The following is a 23,863-nucleotide window of genomic DNA, read 5'->3' as shown; positions in this document are numbered from 1 at the left end:
ATTCCAGGGACAGTGTCATTATTATGTCCTCTTGGACTTTGTCATTGATTAGAGATCCGCTCGATTCACAGGACTTTGGTCTGAATAACTTACAGCTGTTTCCAAAGACTCAAGCCACTTTCAGAGACACAAAGTAGATGTTGTGGGGTGGAAGGAATACTTAGAGCCAGAAGTTCTGGGTTCCTATTTGCCAGCTTTGTGTTTTTGGCAAAGAACTTTACGGTTCAGGGCCTTAGTTTCTTTGGGCCATGGAAGTAAATACAATGTTTTGGGGATATTTGAAGGATAAATGGGATAATGTATAAAATCCATAGTATGATTATTTTTTTTGTCATTTAGTTATCGTCATTTAACGGGCTATATCCAAAGGCTGTGAAAGTAATTTCACAAAAGATTTTCCAAAATGTTTGGATTCATGAAAGTTAATTGGAATAAGTTTTTGCCTTCACAAAGTAGACATTTCTTATTTGCTGCATTAGTCCTGGAATGTTGGTAAAAAATGCAGTCACATTATTACAATTTGAGAGATTAATGAAACAGGTGACAATTTGACAAAGACTTTTACAATCCCCAGCTTTTTCGTTCCCATCTGCAAAGCACAGGAATGCTATTGAGGCTGCAATGGGAAGAGGGTAGAGATTTAAAATGGAAAGTACCATGACGGGCATCTGAAGTTGCTTTTGGATTAGGCTCTGATTAAAGAATGGAAAATATTTTCGCAATGAAAATTCTTGTCATTAAGCCAAACACCTTTGTTGGATTAGGTCCCTCTTGGGAGAGCTGAAGCTCCCTCCTGGGCAAGGCCCTTATCTCTTTAGGGGCTGACATCCCATCTGTAACCAATAACCCCAATATGGATCTGTCTGAGCCCAGTACATGTAGGATTTAATTTTAAAAAACAGATTGGTGTAGGATTAAATTGCCAAGAAAGAGTGAAATATCTAAGTGTCTTCATAGTTGCCATTTTTTAATCACAGAAGTAGATATTTTGGACACTTCTGCAAAATATATTTAAATATTTAGTTACCAAATATGTTTATATGTTTCATTGTAAAAGTATGACATTTCGTACCTTTCTACAAAATATATTTGCTGGTGAAAATTTTGCAAAATGCAGAAAAGCATAAAGAATAAAATAAATATCACTCATAATCGTATTTAATTTTGGAGCCAATCTTTTTCATCTTTTTATGTATGTATATACATACAGATACACATACGTTTATATGTTAGATTTGTATAACATATGCAATACACACTTTTATGAGCTCAGATTTACAAACTGCTAGGAACTGGCTTTTTAATTGAGTGTATCATGAACATTTGCCCATGTCATTAAACATACTCTTACTGAATGATTGTAGGTGGCTCTAGAGTAGCCCATTGCAGTGGGTGCTGGTGTGGTCTGGCTGCAGGTTTCAGGGAGCCCTTCGCTGGACCAGGCTGGACAGCACTCCCCTGCTCCTCTGTGCTCTAGAGGAACATGTGTTCTGGTGAGGACATCCCCTGGAGTGATGCTTGCTGGCATCCTCTACTGGACTCACTGTCATGCTCCCTGTGCTCTTCCCTGGCATTCAACAGAATCAGCAGCACCAGCCTCTCGTGCCTGAGGACTCTAATAACGTGGAACTGCTCCAGTGAGGGTGGGAGGTGGGGAGGATGCCTTTGGCTGTGGCCATAATGCATACTGAGTTATGCAAAATGCAAAACTGCCTGGCCAGGAGTTAATGCCACACGTTCTGGTGTCGGGTTGACTGGCCTTGAGTCCCTGCCCTACTAAGCACCAGATGAAGGACCTTGGGTAAGGTGCCTAACCTCTCTGGATGAGGGAAGATAATAATAATTGTGCTTACTCCTTAGAGTGATTGTGAGAATTAAATAAGATATTCATGCAAAGCTTGGCTCAGTGTCTAGCAAATAGTAAGAGCTCAGTAGATGTTAGCCATTATCGTTGTTGCCTCAGTGTCCCTGTGAAGGTAGAGGAAGTTGGACAGGAAAACAAGGTGAGATAAAATACAGAGATGACTCCCAAGAAGAAAGAATCTAGGAAGGATTCTGGCAACGGTGGTGTGAGAGCTGTGTGATGGTTAATTTTATATGTCAACTAGGTTAGGTCATAGTACCCAGACATGTGGTCAAACACAATCTAAATGTCACTGTGAAGGCTTTTTTTCAGATATGATTAACATTTAAATCAGTAGACTTTGAGTAAAGCAGATTACCCTCTATAGTGTGTGGGTGGGCTCATTCAATCAGTTGAAGGTTTAAGAGAAAAAACACTGACCTCTCCCTGGCAGGGATTCCTACCTCCAGACTGACTTTGGACTTGAACTGTAACATCAGCTCTTCTCTGGATCTCCAGCCTGCCAGCCTGTTCTGCAGATTTTGACTTACCAGCAACCATAATCATGTGAGTCAATTCCTAAAAACCTTTGTCTCTGTCATATATATATATATATGCTCTTGAACATCACAGGTTTAAACTCTGTCCATATATATGTAGATATTCTTCAACAGTAAATACTACAGCACTACATGACTGAGTTGGTTGAATCTGTGGATGCAGAACTGTGGGTACAGAGGAACCTTGTGTATGGAGGACTGACTGTAAGTTATACATGCATTTTTTTCTGCAAAAATCTTTATTGTTTCCATTTGGTCCAAGACTTGGGAGAGGGCTCCAGGGTGGTTAAAAGAGCCCACCAAGAGCACTGCCATACATGCATTTTCGCTTGTGCAGAGGGTTGGCACCCCAACCCTGGCCTTGTGAGTGTAGGAGGCCCACAGGTTCTTCTCACCAATTCATGGAAAAAGTGGCTCACACCTTCCAGAGCCACATCCTTGCAGTCAAACCAGACGCCCAGAGGGAGGTGAGTGTAGGAGGCCCACAGGTTAAAAAGCTGCCCAGTGGCTGCAGAGAGAGGCTTCAGGCAGAAGCCCTGATACCACAGGGTCTCCTCAAAGACCACCAGGCTCCAGAGGCTCCTAGTCATGCTTGAGGGTGAGCCTTTGCAAGAGCTATTTGCCCAGCCCAGCCTGGGGACCAGCCAGCCTGCAGAGGTGAGTCAGGTGGTCACCCATCTTCTTGATGAGTTTCACCTTCTCATCTAGGAAGTGGCCTTCAACTAGAAAGTCACAGAGGTGGGGGTCTGCACAGACAGAACTCAGGGCACGCAGATCCAAAATGGCCTGGTTCAGGTTCTTCTCCACGAGAATGGCGACTTCCATAGCATCTAGAGTTTTACTCCACTCATCTTGAGTGGCTTCTGCACGTCTGGAAGAGGGCACAGCTGCCTCACTGCTCGGCGCCCTTGAGATTCTTCTCACCAATTCATGAAAAGAGTGGCTCACACCCTCCAGAGCCACATCCTTGCAGTCAAACCAGAAGCCCAGAGGGAGGTGAGTGCAGAAGACCCACAGATGCATGTTGACCAGGCAGTTGACAGCAGCCACGACCACGGTGGAATAATTCTGATGAATCTGGGAGCTCATGGTTGATCAGTAATAAGGAGCTAAGTTCAAAAAATGGTGTTAGCTGGTCCCAGAGGCCAAGGGTAGCAGAATGGCTGGGTCCAAAGGTGCAACTAGGAAAAGGTTTGGAGGGAGGTTGGAGGCTGGAGGAAGGGGTATCCCTGGGTCTGTTCCATCCAAGCACTGTTAAAGCAAGAGACTGATCCAAGAGACCACCAGGAGCACTGCTATACATGCATTTTTGCTTGTGCAGAGGGTTGGCACCCCAACCCTGTCCTTGTTCAAGTGTCAACTGTATATACACATACCTATGTATGTGTGTGTGTATATATATAGCTAGCTAGCTAGATATCTATATATATCTTCTATTGGTTCTTTTTCTCTGGAGAACTATAACCAATATAGGTTGTTATGTAAAGCATAGGAAAATTAGATAAAGGTAAATGGAGGTAAATGTTCAGGTAAAGTCTGTGGAAGAGTAGAGAAAAGGGGTTATTGGATATATTCAAAGCAGAAGCAGTCTCCTATTTATCTCTCTAGCCTTAACAGAGTTCCTGGTATGTAAGTGCCAATGAAAGAAAGGAGAAAGAAGTGAGGGGAGGAGAGAGGGAGGGAGGGAGGGAGCAGAGAGGAGAGAGAGGACAGGAGAGAGGGAAAGAGGGGAAAAAAGGAAGTTCCAAGGGAGGCTTGAGGCAAGACTCCAATCTGGTTGTCCTTTTCTCTTTTTAATCCTTGAAATAATGCCTGAAGTATTCCTTTTCTGCATACTTTAAAATCAAGCAACAAGCACAAATCTCTTACCATTTGCCCCCAAACCCTTTGCTTCATCAGACACCTCTCTCATCTGTATCACTTGGAGGTCTAGCCAACAATATCTTCTTTTTAAATGAAAGTATTTAGTCTGGAATCTGTCTTGGCACAGCCATAATGCTCTGCTTTGATTATGGATTGGTTGGGGAGATGGGACAGGGAAGATGAATGCTCAGATTGCTGGGTAATTACGTTCTGACCACCAGAATTCCCCCCTGTGGTTTCAATTGGATACATGCATTGCTTTCTGTCCCTGGCATGTGCTGTAGTCGCCCACAAAGCAGCCACATTCCTGCCCCGGGCACAGGGGCTGTCTCCCCTGGAAAGCATCCCACCTGGCACAACACCTGGAGGATATTCTGGAATGAAAGTAGAAACAAAAGGTGATGGGTTTTCATTTTATTATGTTGGTTTTATATCTCCTTAGGACTCGATTAAGAGTGGGCTTTCTCTTTTGCGGTGATATCGCAGGGATCTGGGGAAACTCGGATGCTCAGAGACACTTCCTGACAGAGTCAGAGAGTTGTTCTTTCAGTTAAGATTTGACTTGTTTTGAGATAACAACCTACCTTTGAAGACGCCTGCCTTAATGCAAAGTTTTCATAATAGAGGGAAAGAAGAGAAAAAAAGGATTGAAACCTGAGACACCAGAAAACGTACCTAAAAATAAACTTCGTGTTTCTAATTTGGCCTAAGATCATTCTCCCTCCCTCATTTATGCAAATTATTCAAGACTTTATTGAGAGTCTATCATACGTAAGGCACTCAGGTTTATACCCAAAGGGGTACAAAATGTAAAAGGAATTTTAAACCTATCTTTTACATTGACACATGATGTTCTGGATATTTCCCAAAGTTACCTCTAAGCAAGTCAGCACCAGGAAGTAAGTGACATTTGTGTTCATTTTCCTCTCTCCCACTGTTCAGTCCTCATTCCCCAAGTACCCTGCAGACACACCTCTTGGGTAGGTTTATTTAATGCCTGCCTAGAGCCTACACTGAATTGTTAATTTCCACTCCAGTCGAAAACTTGCCTAACCTAGGTCCCGTTCCTTCTCACCTGGAAAATAACCCTTAACCAACAGTTTCCTTTAAAGGGGTTTAGTTGACACTGTAATTGGCTCCCCAATATCCAATTCCCCCAGTTGTGGAGAGGACAGTGAATGACAGGCTGTCGACGTGACTGCGAGCAGAGGCCTCCAGGAGATGCAGTGTTTCTCAGATCGTGTTTGGTAGAACATGAGTTTCGGGAGATATTTACAGATCCTCTAAATAATTCGCTTTTTAATTGAATGAGCATGGGAAACATGATAGGTTATAGCCTCCCTTGGAAATTCCCAAGAAACGTTAGCAGAAGCAAAGGCTTGATGTTCTGCAGTAAAGAAACTCATTTAATTTAGTTTAACTTAATAATAATCCCTGGTGGAAAAATGATTTTTTGCTATGGAATGATGATCCACAGAACACTAGTTTGGAAAAGGCATACACCCAAGCTAATGAAGTTAAAAAAAAAAAAAAAAAAAAAAAAAAAAGTGGAGATGGAAGGATCTTAGATGACCGCAAACAGCATAGAGAAGGGGTGTGCTGAACTGCCGAGGGCTGGTTTGGAGGAGAGGAAGAAGTTCCGGCCCGATGACGTGGTGCCACAAGACCCCAGAGATGGCTAGCCAGCTTCTTCCCACATCTCCTGGACGACTCGCTCCTCCTCTGGCAGGGCCTTTCTGGTCCTTTCGGTCCCTCCTCTTCTAGCCTCTGTCTGATTCTCACTCAGAGAACATTCTATAGAGAAGATCTTGCTCTACCCAGGCTGTGCCTCCTTTCAGACCATTTTTTCCTCCGCATCCCTGCATGCTGACACCAGCTGTGGTTTCACGTTTGTCTGATGAGGGGAGGAGGCTTCATTTTCCTGATTGTTTGTCTCAGTTTCTTTCCTGCACTGTCATACGTTATCCATGGAGCAAGCACATGTCTGCTTGCAAAGGTTCCGTAAGTTTGGAACTCTACCTTCTTTTAAAAACATATACACTTCAGCTTTTCTAAAAAAGAAACTATGATAATAAACACACACTCTAATTTGACATGCACCAGATTTTGGCATATTAGAGACCACTGCTACAGTGACTTGTACTGCTGAGTGAGCTTGGTTTAGTTCAGACCTGGAAATAGCATGTCTCTTGGTGTCTCTGTGTGTATATTTGAATGTCTTAGGGATAGATGTTCCTTTGAACAGAGCTTGCAGCTCTGCTCCACTCTGTTCCTGATTTCAGGCCTGTGCATGTCCCCTGGGGTAAATTATTGCGAGGGTGTACCCTCCATTAACAGGGGAGTGACCACGCTGGGCGAGGCTTGGGTGCATGTGTTCAGCACGTGCTCTCCTCCTGGAGTGGAAATCATTTGTACAGTAACACGTGGACTTGTAGTGCCTTGCGTTATGGTAGTATCATATTATTGTAGTTTTAATGAATTAAGTTTTCTGTCTTTGTGATCTTCATATTAACAAATATTATATATATGTATGTATATATATCTGCGAGTTTATGTTTCTTTTTATCTTCCCCAAAGTAAGATGAAATAATATTTGTAACAAGAAAAAGATCAAGGTAATAATGACAAGTCTGACCAGAATGAAGCACCCTTCCAGAAAATGAAGGCCATGCGTGGCAAACTCTCTCATAAAGTCATGCAAAGACAAGAAGAACACTAATTATTATTTGTCATTGGGGTTCACCTTTTATGGTGCTAAAAGTTACTGGATGTACTTCATGCAGTAAAAATTTGCAAAGTAGTTCTATGATGCCTGCCAAGTCACAGTGGTATTTTGAAACAGAATATAGTGAGGATAAAAAGAAGGCTATTGACATCTTACATCTTACAGCCTTGAGATTACTATTCCTAGAAAACTGAACATGAACTAAAATTAAATCTGACAATGAAAATTCACATGCAGCATCATTCAAAGAAGTTGGGCTCTGGGAGAGAGAATGGAATGTTCCATCAGGGAAAACATTGTTAAATGTTCCGTTACTAACGATGCAATTGGCTACTATAAAAATTCTACCACTACCATTGTCTGACAAGAGTATAGTGCAGAATTCAAAAATTATTACCTGGTGTTCTCGGGGAATTAATTCAAAGGCTAAGATTTTCAAAATCTTCATAGATCCAGCGGACAAGACTCTGCTTTGCTTGCCTTTGTACTATAAGTTCAGGCAGACAAATATGAGAAAGATACATTACTTTTTAAAACATTTGACATGTGCACAAAGAATTTTTTAGGTGTTTAGATCAGTTTTTAACAAACCATCAAATAAATTGGCAAAAATATAAGCTAGCTGTATGGACAGTATGGACAATGGCAGGGAAAAAACTCAGAAGGAACAGTTCATATCCAAACCATTACCAAAGTTAATTTAAGTGTTCACTGTATGTTGAGTGGATGTGCACTAGTTATGCATGAGATGACCACTTCTTTCAAAACTACATTGCGTAGTACTATACAAATTGTCCATTTTATTAAGAAACAGTATTTACATTGTACATGTTCAAGTTTGATACAAACAACATGATTGATGAGTTCTAGAATTTACTTTTTCATATCAAAGACAGAGGCCAGGTGACATAAGAAGTCACTAGTATTTGTGGTTATTTTTGCTGGAAAAGAAACTCCATTACTACACTATCTCTCAAGTATAACAAGGTTGAACCACTGTAGTTTGTTGTTGTTTTTTTAACATGTGTATAATAGGTTTTATTTTTTAGAGCAGTTTTAGGTTTACAGAAAACCTGAGCAGAAAGTACAGTGTTCCCATATACCTCTCTATCCCCTACAGTTCCCTGAGTATTAACTTGTTGTGTTAGTGTGGTACATTTGTTGGAACTGATGAATCAATATTGATACTCTGTTATTAGTTAAAGTCTATAGTTTACATTAGTTTCACTCTTTGTGTTGTACTTTCTATAGGTTTTGAGAAATGCATAATATCATGTATCTGCCATTACAGTATCAAACCAGATGCTGTCACCGCCCAGAGGACCACTGTAGTTTTAATAAGCTGGAAGAACCCAACTGGGAAATCAGTCACATTGTTCCCTTGCTCACAACTACAGACAAACCACCAGCAACTAAAATGAAACACAATTTATTTCCATTCAGCACATCTCATTCAACACATTTCACGCAGTACCAACTAAATTTACCTGTTCTGATGCTGATAATGAAGGACATGTAAGGGGATAGAACGTGATGAGGCAGAAGGAAAGAGATGAGGCAGAGCATCAGACAGCACTGGTACCCAGCTACCAACTTTGCCCCTCATCAATGGGGATCTGCCTGCCTCAGCTGGCTCGGTTCCTGGTCCACAAAGCAAAGGATCTGAAGCCATGATTGCAAAGGCCCTTCCAGCTCCAGTGGCAAGAGGGCACAGATAATTATAACTAGGGCTAGTATGTGTTTAGTGGATTGGAAAACATTTTCTTTGAGTCCCAGAATTTCTTGTGCTGATTGCCTTTGGAGAATTCAAGAATTTAAGGGGGAAAAAAGACTAAGAAAACATAAATAGATTCCTATTTTGGAATTTACCAGTTCAGTCATTAAATAACTTGTTTGGGCTACAGTTAAAACAGAAAGGAAAAAGCACTAGCTCAGATTATTTCCAGGTAAGAAGCCATAAATGCAATTCTCTTCATCTCCCTTCGGTACCTGAGCAAAGTTTAGTAGAGAATATTTGTTTGGGAATGGAAATAAAGCTTGAAACTAACTTCAGGAATGCTCAGAGAAGGTGAACCTTTTATTTGGTACCAATTTCTTTCTTCTTATTTTACATAGGATCATACTTAACTTAGTGGTAAGGAGCTGAAAATAGGGAGAGCAGTTTGGATTATAAATGCCTGTGAACTTATTCTGAAATCCTAGGGTTGAGATTGAATCCATTTTTAAAGGTCTGGCACTTGATTAAGAAAACTGTATCCAAAGGATTGTGTAAATAGTCGCTATTAAAAATAGCCAACATTTATTTTAAGTTTGACGTTTGTTCTAAGCACTTTACATGGATTATAACATTTTATCCATTCATCAATTTTATGAATAAAACGCTATCATTATCTCCATTTTACAGAAGCAGAAATAAAGCAGAGAATTTAAATAACTCTCCAGGTCAGTCTATGGTGGTTAAGCTGAGATTTGAACCCAGGCAGGCTGACTCCTGAACCTGGGTTCTTAACCGCTATATTATGCTATAAATTACACATTTATATCTATTTATTTCTATTTGTTTACTTAATGGGAAAGGAAGGAAAGTTTAATATAATCATGTATTTCAGATGGGAGCTGAGATAAGTGGCCAAACAAAGACGGTCTGCAAGACTTGTTGTCTACCTAGGAATGCATGAATCCTGGCCTTAGCTGTTTTTAAATTGTAGTAAATTACTGCTCAGATTTATGTTGTAATTAGAAGGCTAGCCTTCCATTGTTTAATAGAGATTCTGTTATAATGCAGATGGACCTAAAAGACTTGAATTTACATTCAAATTTTAAATTGTCTGTCACTAGGATTATGCTAATGCTTGACAAAACAATTTGCTCTTGTTTGGAGACAGTTTTCCATGGGTCTCTTGCATTTCTGATTGTTTTACAAGCAGGCACCTTGACTTTCTTCTAGACAATATTTGTAGAGAAAACAGCTTTGGAAGATGGAGATGGTATCACCTCCTGGAGCAAAGACCAGGCATGCTTTACTGACCTCTATAACAGGTCCAGGTTCCATAAGCTCAAGTTTCCTCTTCTGGAAAGTAACCCAGGCCTTCTTCACGTTGCCCTGTGAAGACTGTCGTTCAGGAAACTGGCACAAGAAAAATGCCAAAACACATTGGCGACTGTTACTGCTGGGAATGATAAAGTCCTTTGTCTCTGACCCACGAGTCTTGTGTCTCCTGCCTGCAGTCACATAAATGCACCAGGCTAGCTTGCTAGCTTGCAAGATGGGTAAAAACTCAAACTCTTTGTAGTTCTTGACAAACTGTGTCTGGATTTTTTCACTTTTTGAAAATATCATTGCCATTACCTAGATGTGATACCTAGATGAATAACACTTGCCAAATGAATCTTTAAGTTAAATGAATGAGTCACTTTTGGTGAGAATCTACCAGGGGTTTTCTTCCATGCTAGCTTCACAGATCTATTTAGTATAGAATATTATTCTCATTTTTCAAATGAGGAAACCCAGGATTTGGGACATTAAGTACTTTCCCAATTCCCTACAGCTAGTAAATGTGAGAATGAAAGCCTTAAACTAGTCCAGTGTTCTTTCTGCCACCATTGTTTTTTGTAATGTTGTAGCTATATAAATGATAGTTTTCAAACCAAATTACAAAGGCTACTGGGAAAAGAAAAATGATTGTCTAAAGAGAAAATATGAGCTTCAAGCAAGAAGGAAAGGGAGAGGTGGAGAAAGAGTGAGAATGAAAGAAAAAAGAAAGAGGAAAGACAGAAAGGATGAAAAACATGTTCAAATATGTTTACAAGGTAAATGTTGGGCTGGGGTCCCGAAGACCAGATTTGGGAGCAGGAGGAGCTTATGAGGCTGACTAGGGAACTGGTGCAGATTCATGGAAAGTCTCAAAAACTGTGCTCAGGTAAAACCTGGGGGATCCAAAAAGTCAAGTAGCAAGAGCCCAAAAAAATGGGACCATCATCAAAGTCCCCTGGGAAAAGGGAGCCAGAGAAGTTGGAGAGGGTAATTAAGAGATTTCTTGAAGCACTGGAATATTGTAGCAGGGGGGCAGGCTTTTGTCTTTATTGGATGTTTATTTGCTTTGTTTTCTTTAGACATCAGTGACCTTTCTTGTTTTCAGAAGGGAACTGTTAAGGACCTCCATCTGGTTTGGACAGAGCGACAGTAACCACCAGTTACTTCGATTGACCCTTAGGAGAATGAACTCTATAAGGTAATTGTTTAAAAGCCAAAATGTTTGGAATCAAACCAAAAATACCTGCAGTGAGTTTTTGAGTCCTTGTTTTTATCTCTATTTCAATTCAGTTGTACTTTGAGTTACACAGAACCTTGAAAACAATAGAGGTTGCTCTTTTTTTTAACCCCTACTCTGGGTAGTAGCTAAACAGTATGGCTTTAGCATGTAACCTTGTAAGCATTGCCCACCATGTTTCATTTTGTTCAGACTCACACTTTGTTCACTGATATCCTGCAAACATTCATCAGTGATATGGCAGTGTCCTGGTGAGCCCCCTGGTTCTTTGTTTCCTTGCAGATTGTGATTGAAATAAGTTGGGAACATTTCTCTTCTTCAGGGGTCTGGGAAAGAATGATGAATGGGTCTCTTGTTATGATGCACCATTCTGTTTCGTACAAGGGGGAGAACTGACAGATAGCTGCTCGTCTCCATGTTTCCACGAGGCCCACCTTGCTCTCCAATAAGACCCCTCACTGTTGTGAAGCATATGTGCCATGGAGGTGGAGGCGAGTTTCGTATTATTCATTGGGCTTGAGTCCTCATTAGTAACTTCTTTATAAAATAAACACTAGGCTTTGCAGAAACAGGGAACAAGGGCGCACTTCATACAAAGTATAATGATAAATGTCTCCTGTGGCCCTGGATTCCAACTTCTAACATCTGTGATCTCCCCATCTCCATGACAACATAAAGTAAATAATAAAAATAGTCCAAATCCAGGAAAAGCACAGCGGGGAATGTCTGTCCTGAAAGAAAACAAGCGCTTAACATGCCTTCACATACCCGCCAGAGGACCCAGGCGAAACTTAACTGTTGATCGATAGGGAAACAGCAGTGAGTGGATAATGCAAAGGGTGAAAGCAAACACGAAAAACGTCAGATTGTTTGAAGAAGTATTGTCTGCTTTCAATAGGAGGCCTGAAGGGAACATTGCTTCTTATATTCATGGGCTTGTACAGTACGTATTTTACATTTTGTACAAATGTGTTTTGAATTATAAGCCTGTTATGTTACACTATATTTAAAGGGAACCATAGATTATAAAAGTAATAGTATCAAGCAAGGAGTTGGGAACTGTTGATTTAGTTTTTTGCCACAGAGGTTCTTAGCAAAGCTGTGGTCTGCCAGATAGACCTCCTAGGTCTCCTCCCTACCTGCACCCCAGCAACCCGGCGGGGCTACTCCTACTGGGCCCCCACCCGCCCTGGAGGGAGGCAAGATGGTACATTTGGGAGGCCCCCACCAGCGGTGTGAGAGCAGAAAAGCAGCCCTCTGGGAGGGAAGAATGTGCCCTCGAGGGCAAAAGAGAACACTTAGGAATAGGGTATTTTCAAGAATGGGGATTTGGACTTACTTAATTTAATTTTCTAGTTAGCTGCAGCGACTAATGCTGTGACTTTGGACCTTTCAATTCACTGAGCCTGGTTTAGCTCATCTGCAGAAAAAGAGATGGGGACTTCATGACCTAGTGTCCCTGCCAGCCCTGGAATTCTGCAGTTCTCTGAACTGAGCACAAAGCATGATTTTGTTTCAGCCTTTGTGGATAAAAATGTCTGAGTTTACTGTTCTACTTGAGCAAAAACTGCACTGAATATAACCAGATGGCAGTCTGTTGGGGGAGGGCATGAGGGGTCGGTATGACTTAGGGGAAAGACTGAGGGGTCTAGAGCCAACCTCAGTAACTAGCTGTGTGACCTTGGACAAGTTACTCAGCCTTTCTTGGCCACAGTGTCCTTATCCCAATCAGTGGGGATAGTGGTCCTCATCTTACAGCATTGCTATAGAAATAACTGTAAGTGATCAATAAATGGTAATTACTGTATGTTTATGGATTTTGAGTCGGTTGTCTGAAGAATATTTTGATCACATAGGTAAGCTTTTATAGTGTTGGGGCTGTTGTCTGGTGTGATTTATGGAAAGCAATCTCAATATTTTGCGAAGGGGTTTCCATTTGGTGCTACCTATGTGTGAATCTATACTGAAGATCCACCATGGGGTTTTTCTTTGAGTCCATAACTGTAGCTTTTTACTCTATTTGCACCTTTCTCTTAAAATTAGAGTAAACCATTCTGGCTAATTTAATAATCTAGAAGGATTGGGTTCTAATAAGTAGAAATTTTTACTATGTGTATTGTGCACATACATCCTACCATTTATTCACAGGTAAATGTTCACATTAAAAGCTAACATTATTTATAATAGTTAAAATATGTAAACAAGCTAAGTGTCTATCAATGGATGAATGTACACAAAAGATGTAGGGGGTGTGTGTGTCTGTGTGTATATATATATACACATATACATATAATGGAATACTACTCTGCCAGAAAAAGAATGAAACTTTGCCATTTGTGACAACAAGGATGGACCTTGAGGGTATTACATAGGTGAAATAAGTCAGACAGAGACAAATACAGTATGATATCACTTGTATGTGGAATTTAAACAGAACAAAACAAAAAAACAAAAACAGCCTCTGTCCCAATTTTACAATATGATTAACCCAACCATTATGATTAAAATAATCAACATGTTAAAGTCCTCGGCCAAACACAAACACTAACTGATTTCTAATAACTGTCACCCCATCCAGATCTGAGTATCAAGCCCTTCATTACCACCTATCAGCTGACTGACCTTGGATAAATTACTTAAACTTTTCAAGTTTTGCTTCTCTCTGATATGATAACTGTATCTTTTATAACTAACAGGGATTAAATGAGATCTCATGTGAATTGTGTTCAGGGTACTTTGAAGTTTGTATGCAGTTTCTGTATCTTGGCCTGAGATTTTTAGTATTTCAGAAAAGCTTTCTTCATCTAATGGGTCATTTAGGATCAGTTTGGCTCAGTGCCCTTCCCTGGTCCTCTTGTCCTGGCATTAAGATGGCAAGCATCTCAGTATTGTGCTGTACACCACTGGTCTCAGCACCCTTAAGTCCATCCGTAATTGGCACCCCCCCAGATTTCCTTTTGGTTCTCTAAGGACTTGAGTTGTTCAGTATGGAAGGAAAGGTAAAAAAACCTGGAGGCTTAAAATCCATTTTAAACCTCATACCAGGTCAGTTTAGAACAGTGGTTCCCAGATGGGGGTGATTTTAACTCCCAGGGGACATTTGACAATGTCTGGAGACATTTTTAATTGTCACTACTTGGGGGGTGGGGTGGGGCAGGGCTACTGTCAGGGTAGAGGCCAGGGATGCTGCTGAACATTCCACAGTTCAAAGAAATGCCTCGTTGAAAATGTCAGTAGTGCTGAGGGTGGGAGACCCTGATTTAGAAGTAGCCAGTTGGACAAATCATTTTTGTAAATAGGGGGATCTTTTTTGGCTTTAGCCTCTTACTATTTATTAAGTCTGAGAAATGTCTGGATAGAGGAGGCGTTCAATGGGATCTGAAAACCTTTCAAACTGAGCTGCTGTTATGAATTCAGAGAAACATGTTTGCCTTTTGGACAGAAAGATCTGTAGCTTTGTGCCTGCCAAAAAATTTGCTCAGGGTTTGCTATGCAGCTGCAGGAGAATCTGTCCATAAAAGGGATGGACTTTGCTGCCTAGAGGGATTCCCTTCAAGGGTTTCCCTTGTGAGCCCTCCCCCCACCCCCCACCAAAAAAAGCACTTGAAACGGGCAAGGCTAGCCAGTCTTCTGAGTTCCAGCCCCTCACCAAGGAGTGTTTATATTTCCCCCAAGGTGAGAGTGAAGAGGTTGTGGGGAAGGACAGCACTCCATCCCCAAAAAGGGATTGTCTGGGAACCATCTTCTTATTTCTTAGATGTGAAGGTGAACCAGCTTAACCGGAAAGGTCTTTGAAAAGGGAACCTGGGTTTTATTCTCAGGGGGAGCTGAGAGGAAGGCATTGCTGAGGGAAGAATGCCTGGGGTTCCAGATCAGGATGACCAGGGTTTGGACCCCTGCTCCTGTGGATGATTACCGACCCTGTGATCTTGCACAAAGAAAGAAAAATAACTAAAATTACCACACATCTACTACATGCCAGGCTTTGCTAATCCTGCACATGCAGTGTGATTTCACTTTAGTTCTACATTAACCTTCAAAGTAGCTCGGCTAAATCGTGTAGTCCGTAGCTGGCTAAGTCACCTAGGTTTGTTTGACTCTGATGCCTGTGATTTTTCCACTGTACCACATGGTCTCCCGAAATCCTTAGCCTTTTTAAGCCTCGGTTTCCTTGCTTGTTAAATGATGCAATCAGTCCACCTCAAAGGGGTGCCTTGAAGGTCTACTTGGAACACCCTTGGGTGCTTCTGGTTTGTAGTTGACCCTGGCCGTCAGGAGGTGCTTAACACTCCTATCCACCTCCCTCCCCTCCTGTGCAGTGTGGCAGTGACTTTAAGGATATTTATCAGCCGATGAGCCTTTGGAGAGAACATCAGTGGGCTGAGATATAGGTGCCGCACCCATCTTGGGGGCTGGCATCTTTCTCTCTGTGAAGCTGCAGTCAACTGCCTTCGACCAGAGTCTCAGAGGTGGGGACAGTCCACTCCCTCTCCAGGTGCCTCCCTTTTCTCTTCTACTTTGAGGACAATGAAGTTAGGTGGCCCAACGCTTGCTCCTCAGGATTAGGAAGACCTACTCACCTGCTTTCTTTCTCACTCCTTGGACGCCATCCTCCGGGGCCACTGGCCTGGCCCGGGGGCCTACATGGAGAGCCCAGGTCAGCTCCTCTCTAGACCACAAAGCAAGAGTTTCTTTTGCTGCGTAGAGCCTTCCTTTAATCCAGTATTTTTGAACCTTGCTGCAGAGATTGACAGAGATACAACTCTTCAGACCTGTCTTCCATGGAACAAAAGGAAGATTCCATGGGTTCAGCCTGGCTCCCTGGATCCTACATTGCATGTGGGATCTCAACCCTTCTGAGAACAAAGTGTTACTTTGTCTGGTTTCATAATGAGTACACCTGTCTCTCTCAGGGAGTCCTCCAAAAGTGGGACATTTAGGGTAACATTCCACTATTCCTTAATTTCCTGACCAGAGATGGTATTAACATCAGCCCTTGATTCTGCATAGACTCCTATGTCTAACAGTGCTTGACAAATGTTACTTCTCCCTCAGACATGAACAGAGCCTGAGAGATTATGCAGTTTAGGGGTTTTTAACTTAGAATCCCACTAGAATCAGGAACAAAGTGAGCATTTCCTCTCTCGTTAGTCAACAGTTCTCTGAAACTTCTGATCTGTGGAGTAAAGCATGAGATAGAAGCAAGATCCTTCTCTATGGGAAAGAGAGAGTTCCATTTACCGTTATAGTGTGGTTGCATTGCTGGTCAGTTTGAATTGTGAGGATTTGAAATATTCCAATACACTCTTTTCAAAAACCTTTATTGTGGTATGGTTCCTGTATAGTAAACTACACATATTTCAGATGTACAATTTGATGAATTCTGATAGATGTATACACTCTATCAAATCCAATTCTCTCTCTCTCTCTCTCTATATATATATATCTCCAATACACTCTTTATAAACAAAAACTTTCAAAATATGAATCCCCTTTATCTTTCTGGAGGTAGAGGTGAGGGGAACTTCAAGGGCAGTCATTCTCAATCTGGTCGGCTGTGTGAGTAGACAACCTTGGTTAGGCTGGCTGCTCCCTGGCGGCTCAAACTCCCTGGGGAGCAGCAGCCCCACAGCTATTGACTGTGATGTGTGAACACGCCGCTGTTTACATGCTCCAGAACTGGGAGTGAACCTGGTGCCTCTCATTGGCTGTTGCTCTGTTTCTTTGATCACTTACCGTTGCTCTATGTGATGATCTTCTTTATGTCCTATATCAGTGCCATCCAAATGCTAGTCGAATGGTAGAGCTAGAGCTTAAAACAGTATTATTTGGACTAAAATAGGGGTCAGGATACTTTTTCTGCAAGGGCCAGATAGTATACACGTTAGGCACTGCCTGCCACTCAGTCTCTGTCACAGCTACTCCACTCTGCCCTTAAGGCACGGAAGCAGCTGTGGATAACACATCAACGAACGAGCGTGGCTGTGTTCCAATAAAACTTTATATATAGACACTGAAATTTGAATTTCGTATAATTTTCACATGTCAAAAAAATCTTTTGATTTTTTTTTTCTCCTTAAAAAATGTAGAAAGCCTTCTTAGCTTGTGGGTTGTATAAAACCAAGTGATGAGCTGGATTTAGCCCTCAGGTCATAGTTTTATGGCCCCTAGACTAGAAGTTAGATGTCATAAAATGCTATTAAGTGTTATTTATTGTGTTTAGAAACTCTGTTGGAAGCAACGTAAGTTGCAGTGTTGAGCTATGCAGCACACACAGGTACACACGTATGCACACACACGCATAGGCACGTATTCCCACTGGGAATTACTTCTGAATTGTTGAGGAGGGTGTGTCTACAGACTGCTGCCGTGGCCGACAGGCACCAATGAAAAACTGGATTATTTTTCAAATCTCTCAGCCAGAAAGGGCAAAAAGAGATGATGCTATGATGTACTATAATTGTATTAATTGGGTATCAGTTAAGCCAGAGAAACAGAGAGATCTAAAAACACAATGGTTTGAACAAGATAGAAATGTATCTCTCTGTAAGTAAGAGTCTGGGAAGGCAGTGCAGGGTTTCAGTCAGGTCCCTACCATCTCATTTTTCTATCAGCATCAACAGCCAGCTCTTACCTCATAATCCATGATGGCTGCACACCCCACCCCATCACCCTCATAGTCCAATGAGTAAGAAAGGAGAAAGGGGAAGGGGAAGGCACACTTGGTCATAATTTTTATTTTTAAAAAACACTGCTTTCTACTTCCAGCTAAGATAGGGTAACAGAAATGGGTTTATGCTCTTACTCCAAACAACAACAAAAAGACAAAACATGAGACGATGGTTTTCCAGATAGAGGACAGCAGGCAACAAAGGACAGAAATCCCTGAGACACAGGACAGGAATGAGGTGAGCCCTGCGGTCATCCCAGACTATGGTGCAAGATGGGGAAATCCAAAGTGGAAGCAGTGGGGCTGGGACTCCTGGGAAGCCCAGATAGGACTCGCAGGGCAGAAGCAGGAAAGAGAATGCTGCACAGAGACAACTGGGCACCTGCAGAGTCCACCCCCAACCGGGTCTAACCTGAGCACGGATTACTGCATGTGTGTGCAGAAACTAGCCAAGCCCTGGGAAAGCATCACCTGAGAGCATTAGAAGGAAAATTCTCTAGAGCTCACACAGAGGCAGGAACAGCTCCTCTTCCACTAGCCAGAGTAGAAATCTTCTAATTCATGGGGCGTCAGGCAGAAGTGGGGCAAAAGGGGTTCTAGCTTAAACACTGCTCTGGTCCCACCTAACAAAGCTTAAAACAAGATCTAAAGGAATAAATTGTTTCCAAATGTAATGGGATGAATGGTGGCCCAAGGATATCAAGTCCTAATCCCTGGAAACTCTAAATGTTCCCTTGGTTGGAAAAAGGGATCTTGAGATGAAGAGATAATCCTGGATTATCTAGGTGGGCCCTAAATACCATCACCAGTGTCCTTATGAGAAGGAGGCAGAGGCAGAAGAGATCCACACAGAGGGAAGGCAATGTGAAGGCAGTAGGCAGAGACTGGAGTGATGTGGTCAAGGAAGCCTGGGCACCACCTGGAGCTGAAAGAGGCAAGAAATATATTCTCACCTGCAGCCTCTGGAGATGCTTTGCTGACACCTTGGTTTCAGACTTCTGGCCTAAAGAATATATTTCCATTGTCTTGAGCCACTAAATTTGAGGTAATTTGTTGCAGCATTATCAGGAGACTAATATACCAGGTGACTTAATTGCATCCCGTAACAAAACTCAAGAATATTTACAGGAATACAAAATTATTCAGCACCTAACAAGCTAAAATTCACAGTGTTTAACATCCAGCCAAAAATTATCAGGCATGCAAAAAAGCTGGAAAATGCAACACATAATGAGGAGAAAAATCAGTCGATCCAAATGACCCAGAAAAGACACGGATGATATTGGATGCAGCTAAAATCTGGGATGAAATGGAGAAAACTGGCAGACGGCTGGCAGTCCCAGCCATCAAAGTAAAAACTAGTCTCACCAGTTGTATTAGTCAGGGTTTTATAGTTGCAAACAGCTGAAACAGATGTGATAGATTTAAAGCAAAAAAAAAAATTTTTTTTTAATAAAAGGATATTGTGTATTTCACAGACTTCAGAACCAGGCTTAGAAATTGAGCAGGAACAAATGAGACCTGGCAGCAGTCAGGACCACAGCCAAAATCTTGCTCCAGAGCTCATCTAGGGTGGATAACATTTGCTGGAGACCACAACTTGCCCTCTGATGTCACCAGGCACACGTGCATCTGGGGCTTCCCAGCCACTGCTGCCGCTAGAAAGTCCGCAGTGTTGACACCGCCACTGCCAACTGCCAGCAGAGATCCTCCTTATCTCTGATTGTTCACACCACTAGCTAAAGACTGCAATGCATGCATCGGACAGCAGAGCTTCAGTCATAATCTGAGCCCCAGCTGCTGGTAAGGCTTTGAGAGGGAGTCTTCAGCTTCTGCTATGGGAAGCATCAAGAGGTATAGGATGCTTAGCATGCATGAGGTCCTGGGTTCAACCCCCAGTACCTCCATTAAGAAAGAAAGAAAGAAAGAAAGAAAGAAAGAAAGAAAGAAAGAAAGAAAGAAAGAAAGAAAGAAAGAAAGAAAGAAAGAAAGAAAGAAAGAAAGAAAGAAAGAAAGAAAGAAAGAAAGAAAGAAAGAAAGAAAGAAAGAAAGAAAGAAAGAAAGAAAGAAAGAAAGAAAGAAAGAAAGAAAGAAAGAAAGAAAGAAAGAGAGGAAGAAAGAGAGGAAGAAAGAGAGGAAGGAAGAGAGGAAGGAAGAGAGGAAGGAAGAAAGGAAGGAAGAAAGGAAGGAAGAAAGGAAGGAAGGAAGAAAGAAAGAAAGAAAGAAAGAAAGAAAGAAAGAAAGAGGTATAGGAGAAGAAATCTTCTTAAAACTGGTGCAGATACTGAGCAGCCAAACAATACTGACAGCAGTGGTAATAGTAATCATAGACAAAGGTCATTCTGTGAGTTCAGATTCTACCAATGTTGGAGAGCCATCAGTGCAGGGCAAAGGGGAGACCTTAGCGTTAGTGCCGCAGTGTCTACTCTTCAGAATCCAGCTTTCACCCCTCTACATCTGTCTTTGCTTTTTATTCCTAGGGAATAAATTTTAGTTATATTTAGACATATTTGAGACGTATAATGATCATTCAGAAGTAAATCATCTAAGTCTGTGTTATTAACTTTCTATTTTGGGTGATTTTCTTTACTAACATTTTTACTTTAGGGGCATCCTATCGGCTACTAACCTTTGTATCAAGGATGGAAAAAATAAAATTTAAATAAAGAGTGGCAGGTAGTTAAATGCACCGTTCTTTCCTTTGTGCTATGGTATTTACTATAGAGAATGACTTTGACCCTGGTTTAGCCCTGACCAACTTGCTTCCTGGATTAATTAAGTCTTTGGCCTGTGATAATTCTGAAGCAGCCCCCCGCCCCCACCCCCAACTAGCCTCCATTCTTCTTGCTTAAAAGGGAGTATTAGGAAATATCTGCCCAGAAGGACCAGGGTTTTGGACAGCTGCGTTAGTGTGATTTAAGAGTGATGGGAGGATCCCCGCATTGTCCCTAAAGTTCCGTCCCTTAAAGTTAATTCCTTGGGCCCTTTCCATAAGGCTCTCATTTAGATACAAAAAGCACAGGAGGAACAACACATAAAACAATGACCACTTTTAACACCTTTGAATTGTTAAGTTTCAGGCACTAACACACACTTATCTGGCATCACAGAATGCTCATGTGCAATTTAAGTCATTGTTCCTCATGAAGCCCTGTTATAGGGGTATTATTATTATTGCTTTCCTACAGACAAGGGAAGGAAAGGGCAGAGAAGTCACATAACTTACCCAAGATCACACAGCCAATATCTGGCATAGCTGTGATTCAGATCCCAAGAATTCACTTCCAACTTTCACCTGTCTAGCCTCTGTCTTTGGCTGCCTCTCATCTAAAAAAATGGTGACAGGAAGAAGGCACAGGGCAGGTAAGTGCTGATAAAAGGGAGAAGGGAGCCCAGGTCCAGGGCACAGCACACAGCCCATGGAGGTCAGGCCCGAGTCCGGGTGAGAACTCTGCAAGGCACATGTAGGAAAGATCTGGAAGGCTGGCACTGCACAGACCACCCCTTGGACAAGGGCCTCCCTTCTTCCTGCCTAGGGGCTTTAGCCCTCTTGTGCAAATGGCTCTGACTTCAGGGCTCTGCCTTCTGAGGAAGTCCCCAGTGACTTTCATACTTGATAAAACTGGCAGACTCTGTCTGCATCCTTGAAGTCCAAGGACAAAGGTACCGAAGAAGTGGGGATAGTAAGGGAAGCTGTGAATGATGCTTAAGGGGACATGGGAAATTATTTGCTGCCTATTGGAAGCAAAGTCAGTAAGATGCATAACAGTGAGTCAGGTTGCTGATGAGAGAAATAAAAGCTATTGGGGCCATCATTAAATCTAGGCATCAGGATGGAGAGTCGGACAGGGGACTTATGCCCTGGACAGCAGGCTCTGTGGACTCTAAGCCCTGGAGCCTTTTGGCTGGAGAGAGATTCACAAAGCACTACACAAGCAGAACTATTCACAGACATGAACCATGAAGTTGCCATTGTTGTTTCTACTGGGGAATTTATTTCCCCTTAAGTAAATGGTGAGTTTAGTTCTGGGGGACTGTCTCTTTCACAGAAAAGCCCAGAATCCAAACCAGGATTCAGATCCTATGCTGATTCTTTTGTGTCTTTTCTGTCTCTTCCTTTCTTCCTCCCTCCCTCTCCTTCTCTCTGTCTCACAGCATCGATAGTGTCTGATTTTAATTATAAATCAAACAACCAGAAACATTAGAAGATAAATAGAACTAAAGCAAAAAAGCACCAAACAATCCTTCAGTTTCCCCAACCAGACCAGGCAGTGGTGGAGAAAAACAGAAAAGCTCCTGCCAAAACCATCATGCAGTGACTCCAACTTCTCAATTCTTTCCTCGTCAGCAAGAGAGTCAGGTACTATCAGCAGAAATAGGCTTTACAAGTAGCAGTGCAAACACCGCACTGTGATTTAAGTTTCTTAAAATGCCCAGACTTACGGCACTTAGACTGATAACAGATTGTATCTCAAAAATGTCTTCTATCTGGCATCCTGTCTTTTGAGGAAACACAGAAACTAGCAATGTGGATTAGTCTATTTATAAATTTTTTGGTCTTCTTCATCTTTTGGAATTAAAAAAATATTAAAACATCGACTGGTTAATACCATAATTAGTAAAAACACAAGGTACAAAATAGCAGTGTAGAAGGTAATTTTAGGATTAAATTAGGTATTTGGGTTTCATGATTCATAAGATTTTATATGTCATACAGGCTGGCATTTATGCGGGGGAGGTTGGGGAGGGCATAAGTTTGGTGGAGCGGGGAGACTTCTAGATTTAGAGGGGACAAACCCAAAGGAAATCTGCTCTTATCCAGCCCTCATCAGCCTGTCCCACCCCATCAGTCCCACCACACTGTTCATCCACTGTCACCTCCAGCATCTGGTCTACCTCCCTTGTCTCCCCATCATTCTTTTCTGTCCACCCTAGACTTCTCTGTTATGATGCTACCACTCCAACTTCTACCTGCCCCTTTGACATCCTCCTTCTGGGCAGGATTGCCACTGTGGTGTCTAGGCTGGAGCTCCTCCACCTGCCCTGAAGCTTTGCTCTGTCAGCTTCACATTCTCTCTCTCTTACTTTTCTCTCTTTAGCTCCACCGCTGGATCATGCTCCCTGACTATAGTCACATTCACGTTTCTCCTATCCAAAAACCAACCAAAAAAAAAAAAAAAAAAAACATAAAGAAAACCACTTTCCCTCCAGTCTGCTGACCCCCTGAAGCAAGTGACTTCACTCTTTCTTTCCACAGTAAAATTTCTTTAAAAAGTCATCTTTGTCAACTGCATCCATTCTAATGGAAGCAGTTCTGCTCCCTTCTTAATCCTTGCAATTAGACTTTGGCTTTCATCCCTCCATAATCATTTTTTAAAGGTCAACAGTCAGCTGGCTACCAAATGCAGTGTTGTTTATCTTATTCTCATTTTGCTTTGTCACTTTATATGATTGGCCCTGTTCCCCCACCCCTAACCGCGTCCCCACACCTGGGAAATTCTCAATTCCTTTGGCTTCCCTGATAATATACTCTTCTTATCCTCCCCTTTTATCCCTGGGTCTCCTCCACTTCCTCTTCTTTCCCAGCTTCAAACATAAGAATCTGCCCTTGACTCTCTTCTCCATCCTCTCTTCTACACGTTCTCTTGGAAAACTCATTCAGTCTCATGGCTTTAACTCTTCTGGTTTTGTGACTCATTTCCAAAACCTCCTCTCCAGCCCTAACCACTATCCCAGCTCCCTGTCCCACCCCATCTGGCTTCGCCAACTCCTGGCTAGAAGTTTGCACCCATAGGTTCTACCAGTGTGTTGATGGTAATAGGTTCAAGTCTAAATTCATCCTTTTCCCTCCAGAACATTGACTTCTTCCTATTTCTGTTAATTAAGATCTTTCTAGTCGCATTAGCTCAGAATGTTGATAGTCTTTATTCT

General features: G+C 42.0%; 1 pseudogene; it reads right to left on the bottom strand.

Moving 5' to 3' along the window:
- Positions 1 to 3,018: 3,018 nt before the first annotated feature.
- LOC105063062 (ferritin light chain pseudogene) lies at positions 3,019 to 3,492 on the bottom strand (annotated as a pseudogene).
- Positions 3,493 to 23,863: the final 20,371 nt, after the last annotated feature.

Source organism: Camelus bactrianus, chromosome 7 (genome assembly GCF_048773025.1).
Source record: "Camelus bactrianus isolate YW-2024 breed Bactrian camel chromosome 7, ASM4877302v1, whole genome shotgun sequence".
NCBI lineage: Eukaryota > Metazoa > Chordata > Mammalia > Artiodactyla > Camelidae > Camelus > Camelus bactrianus.
Note: the sequence above shows the minus strand (reverse complement) of the source record. Positions and strands in the feature narration are given on the sequence as shown.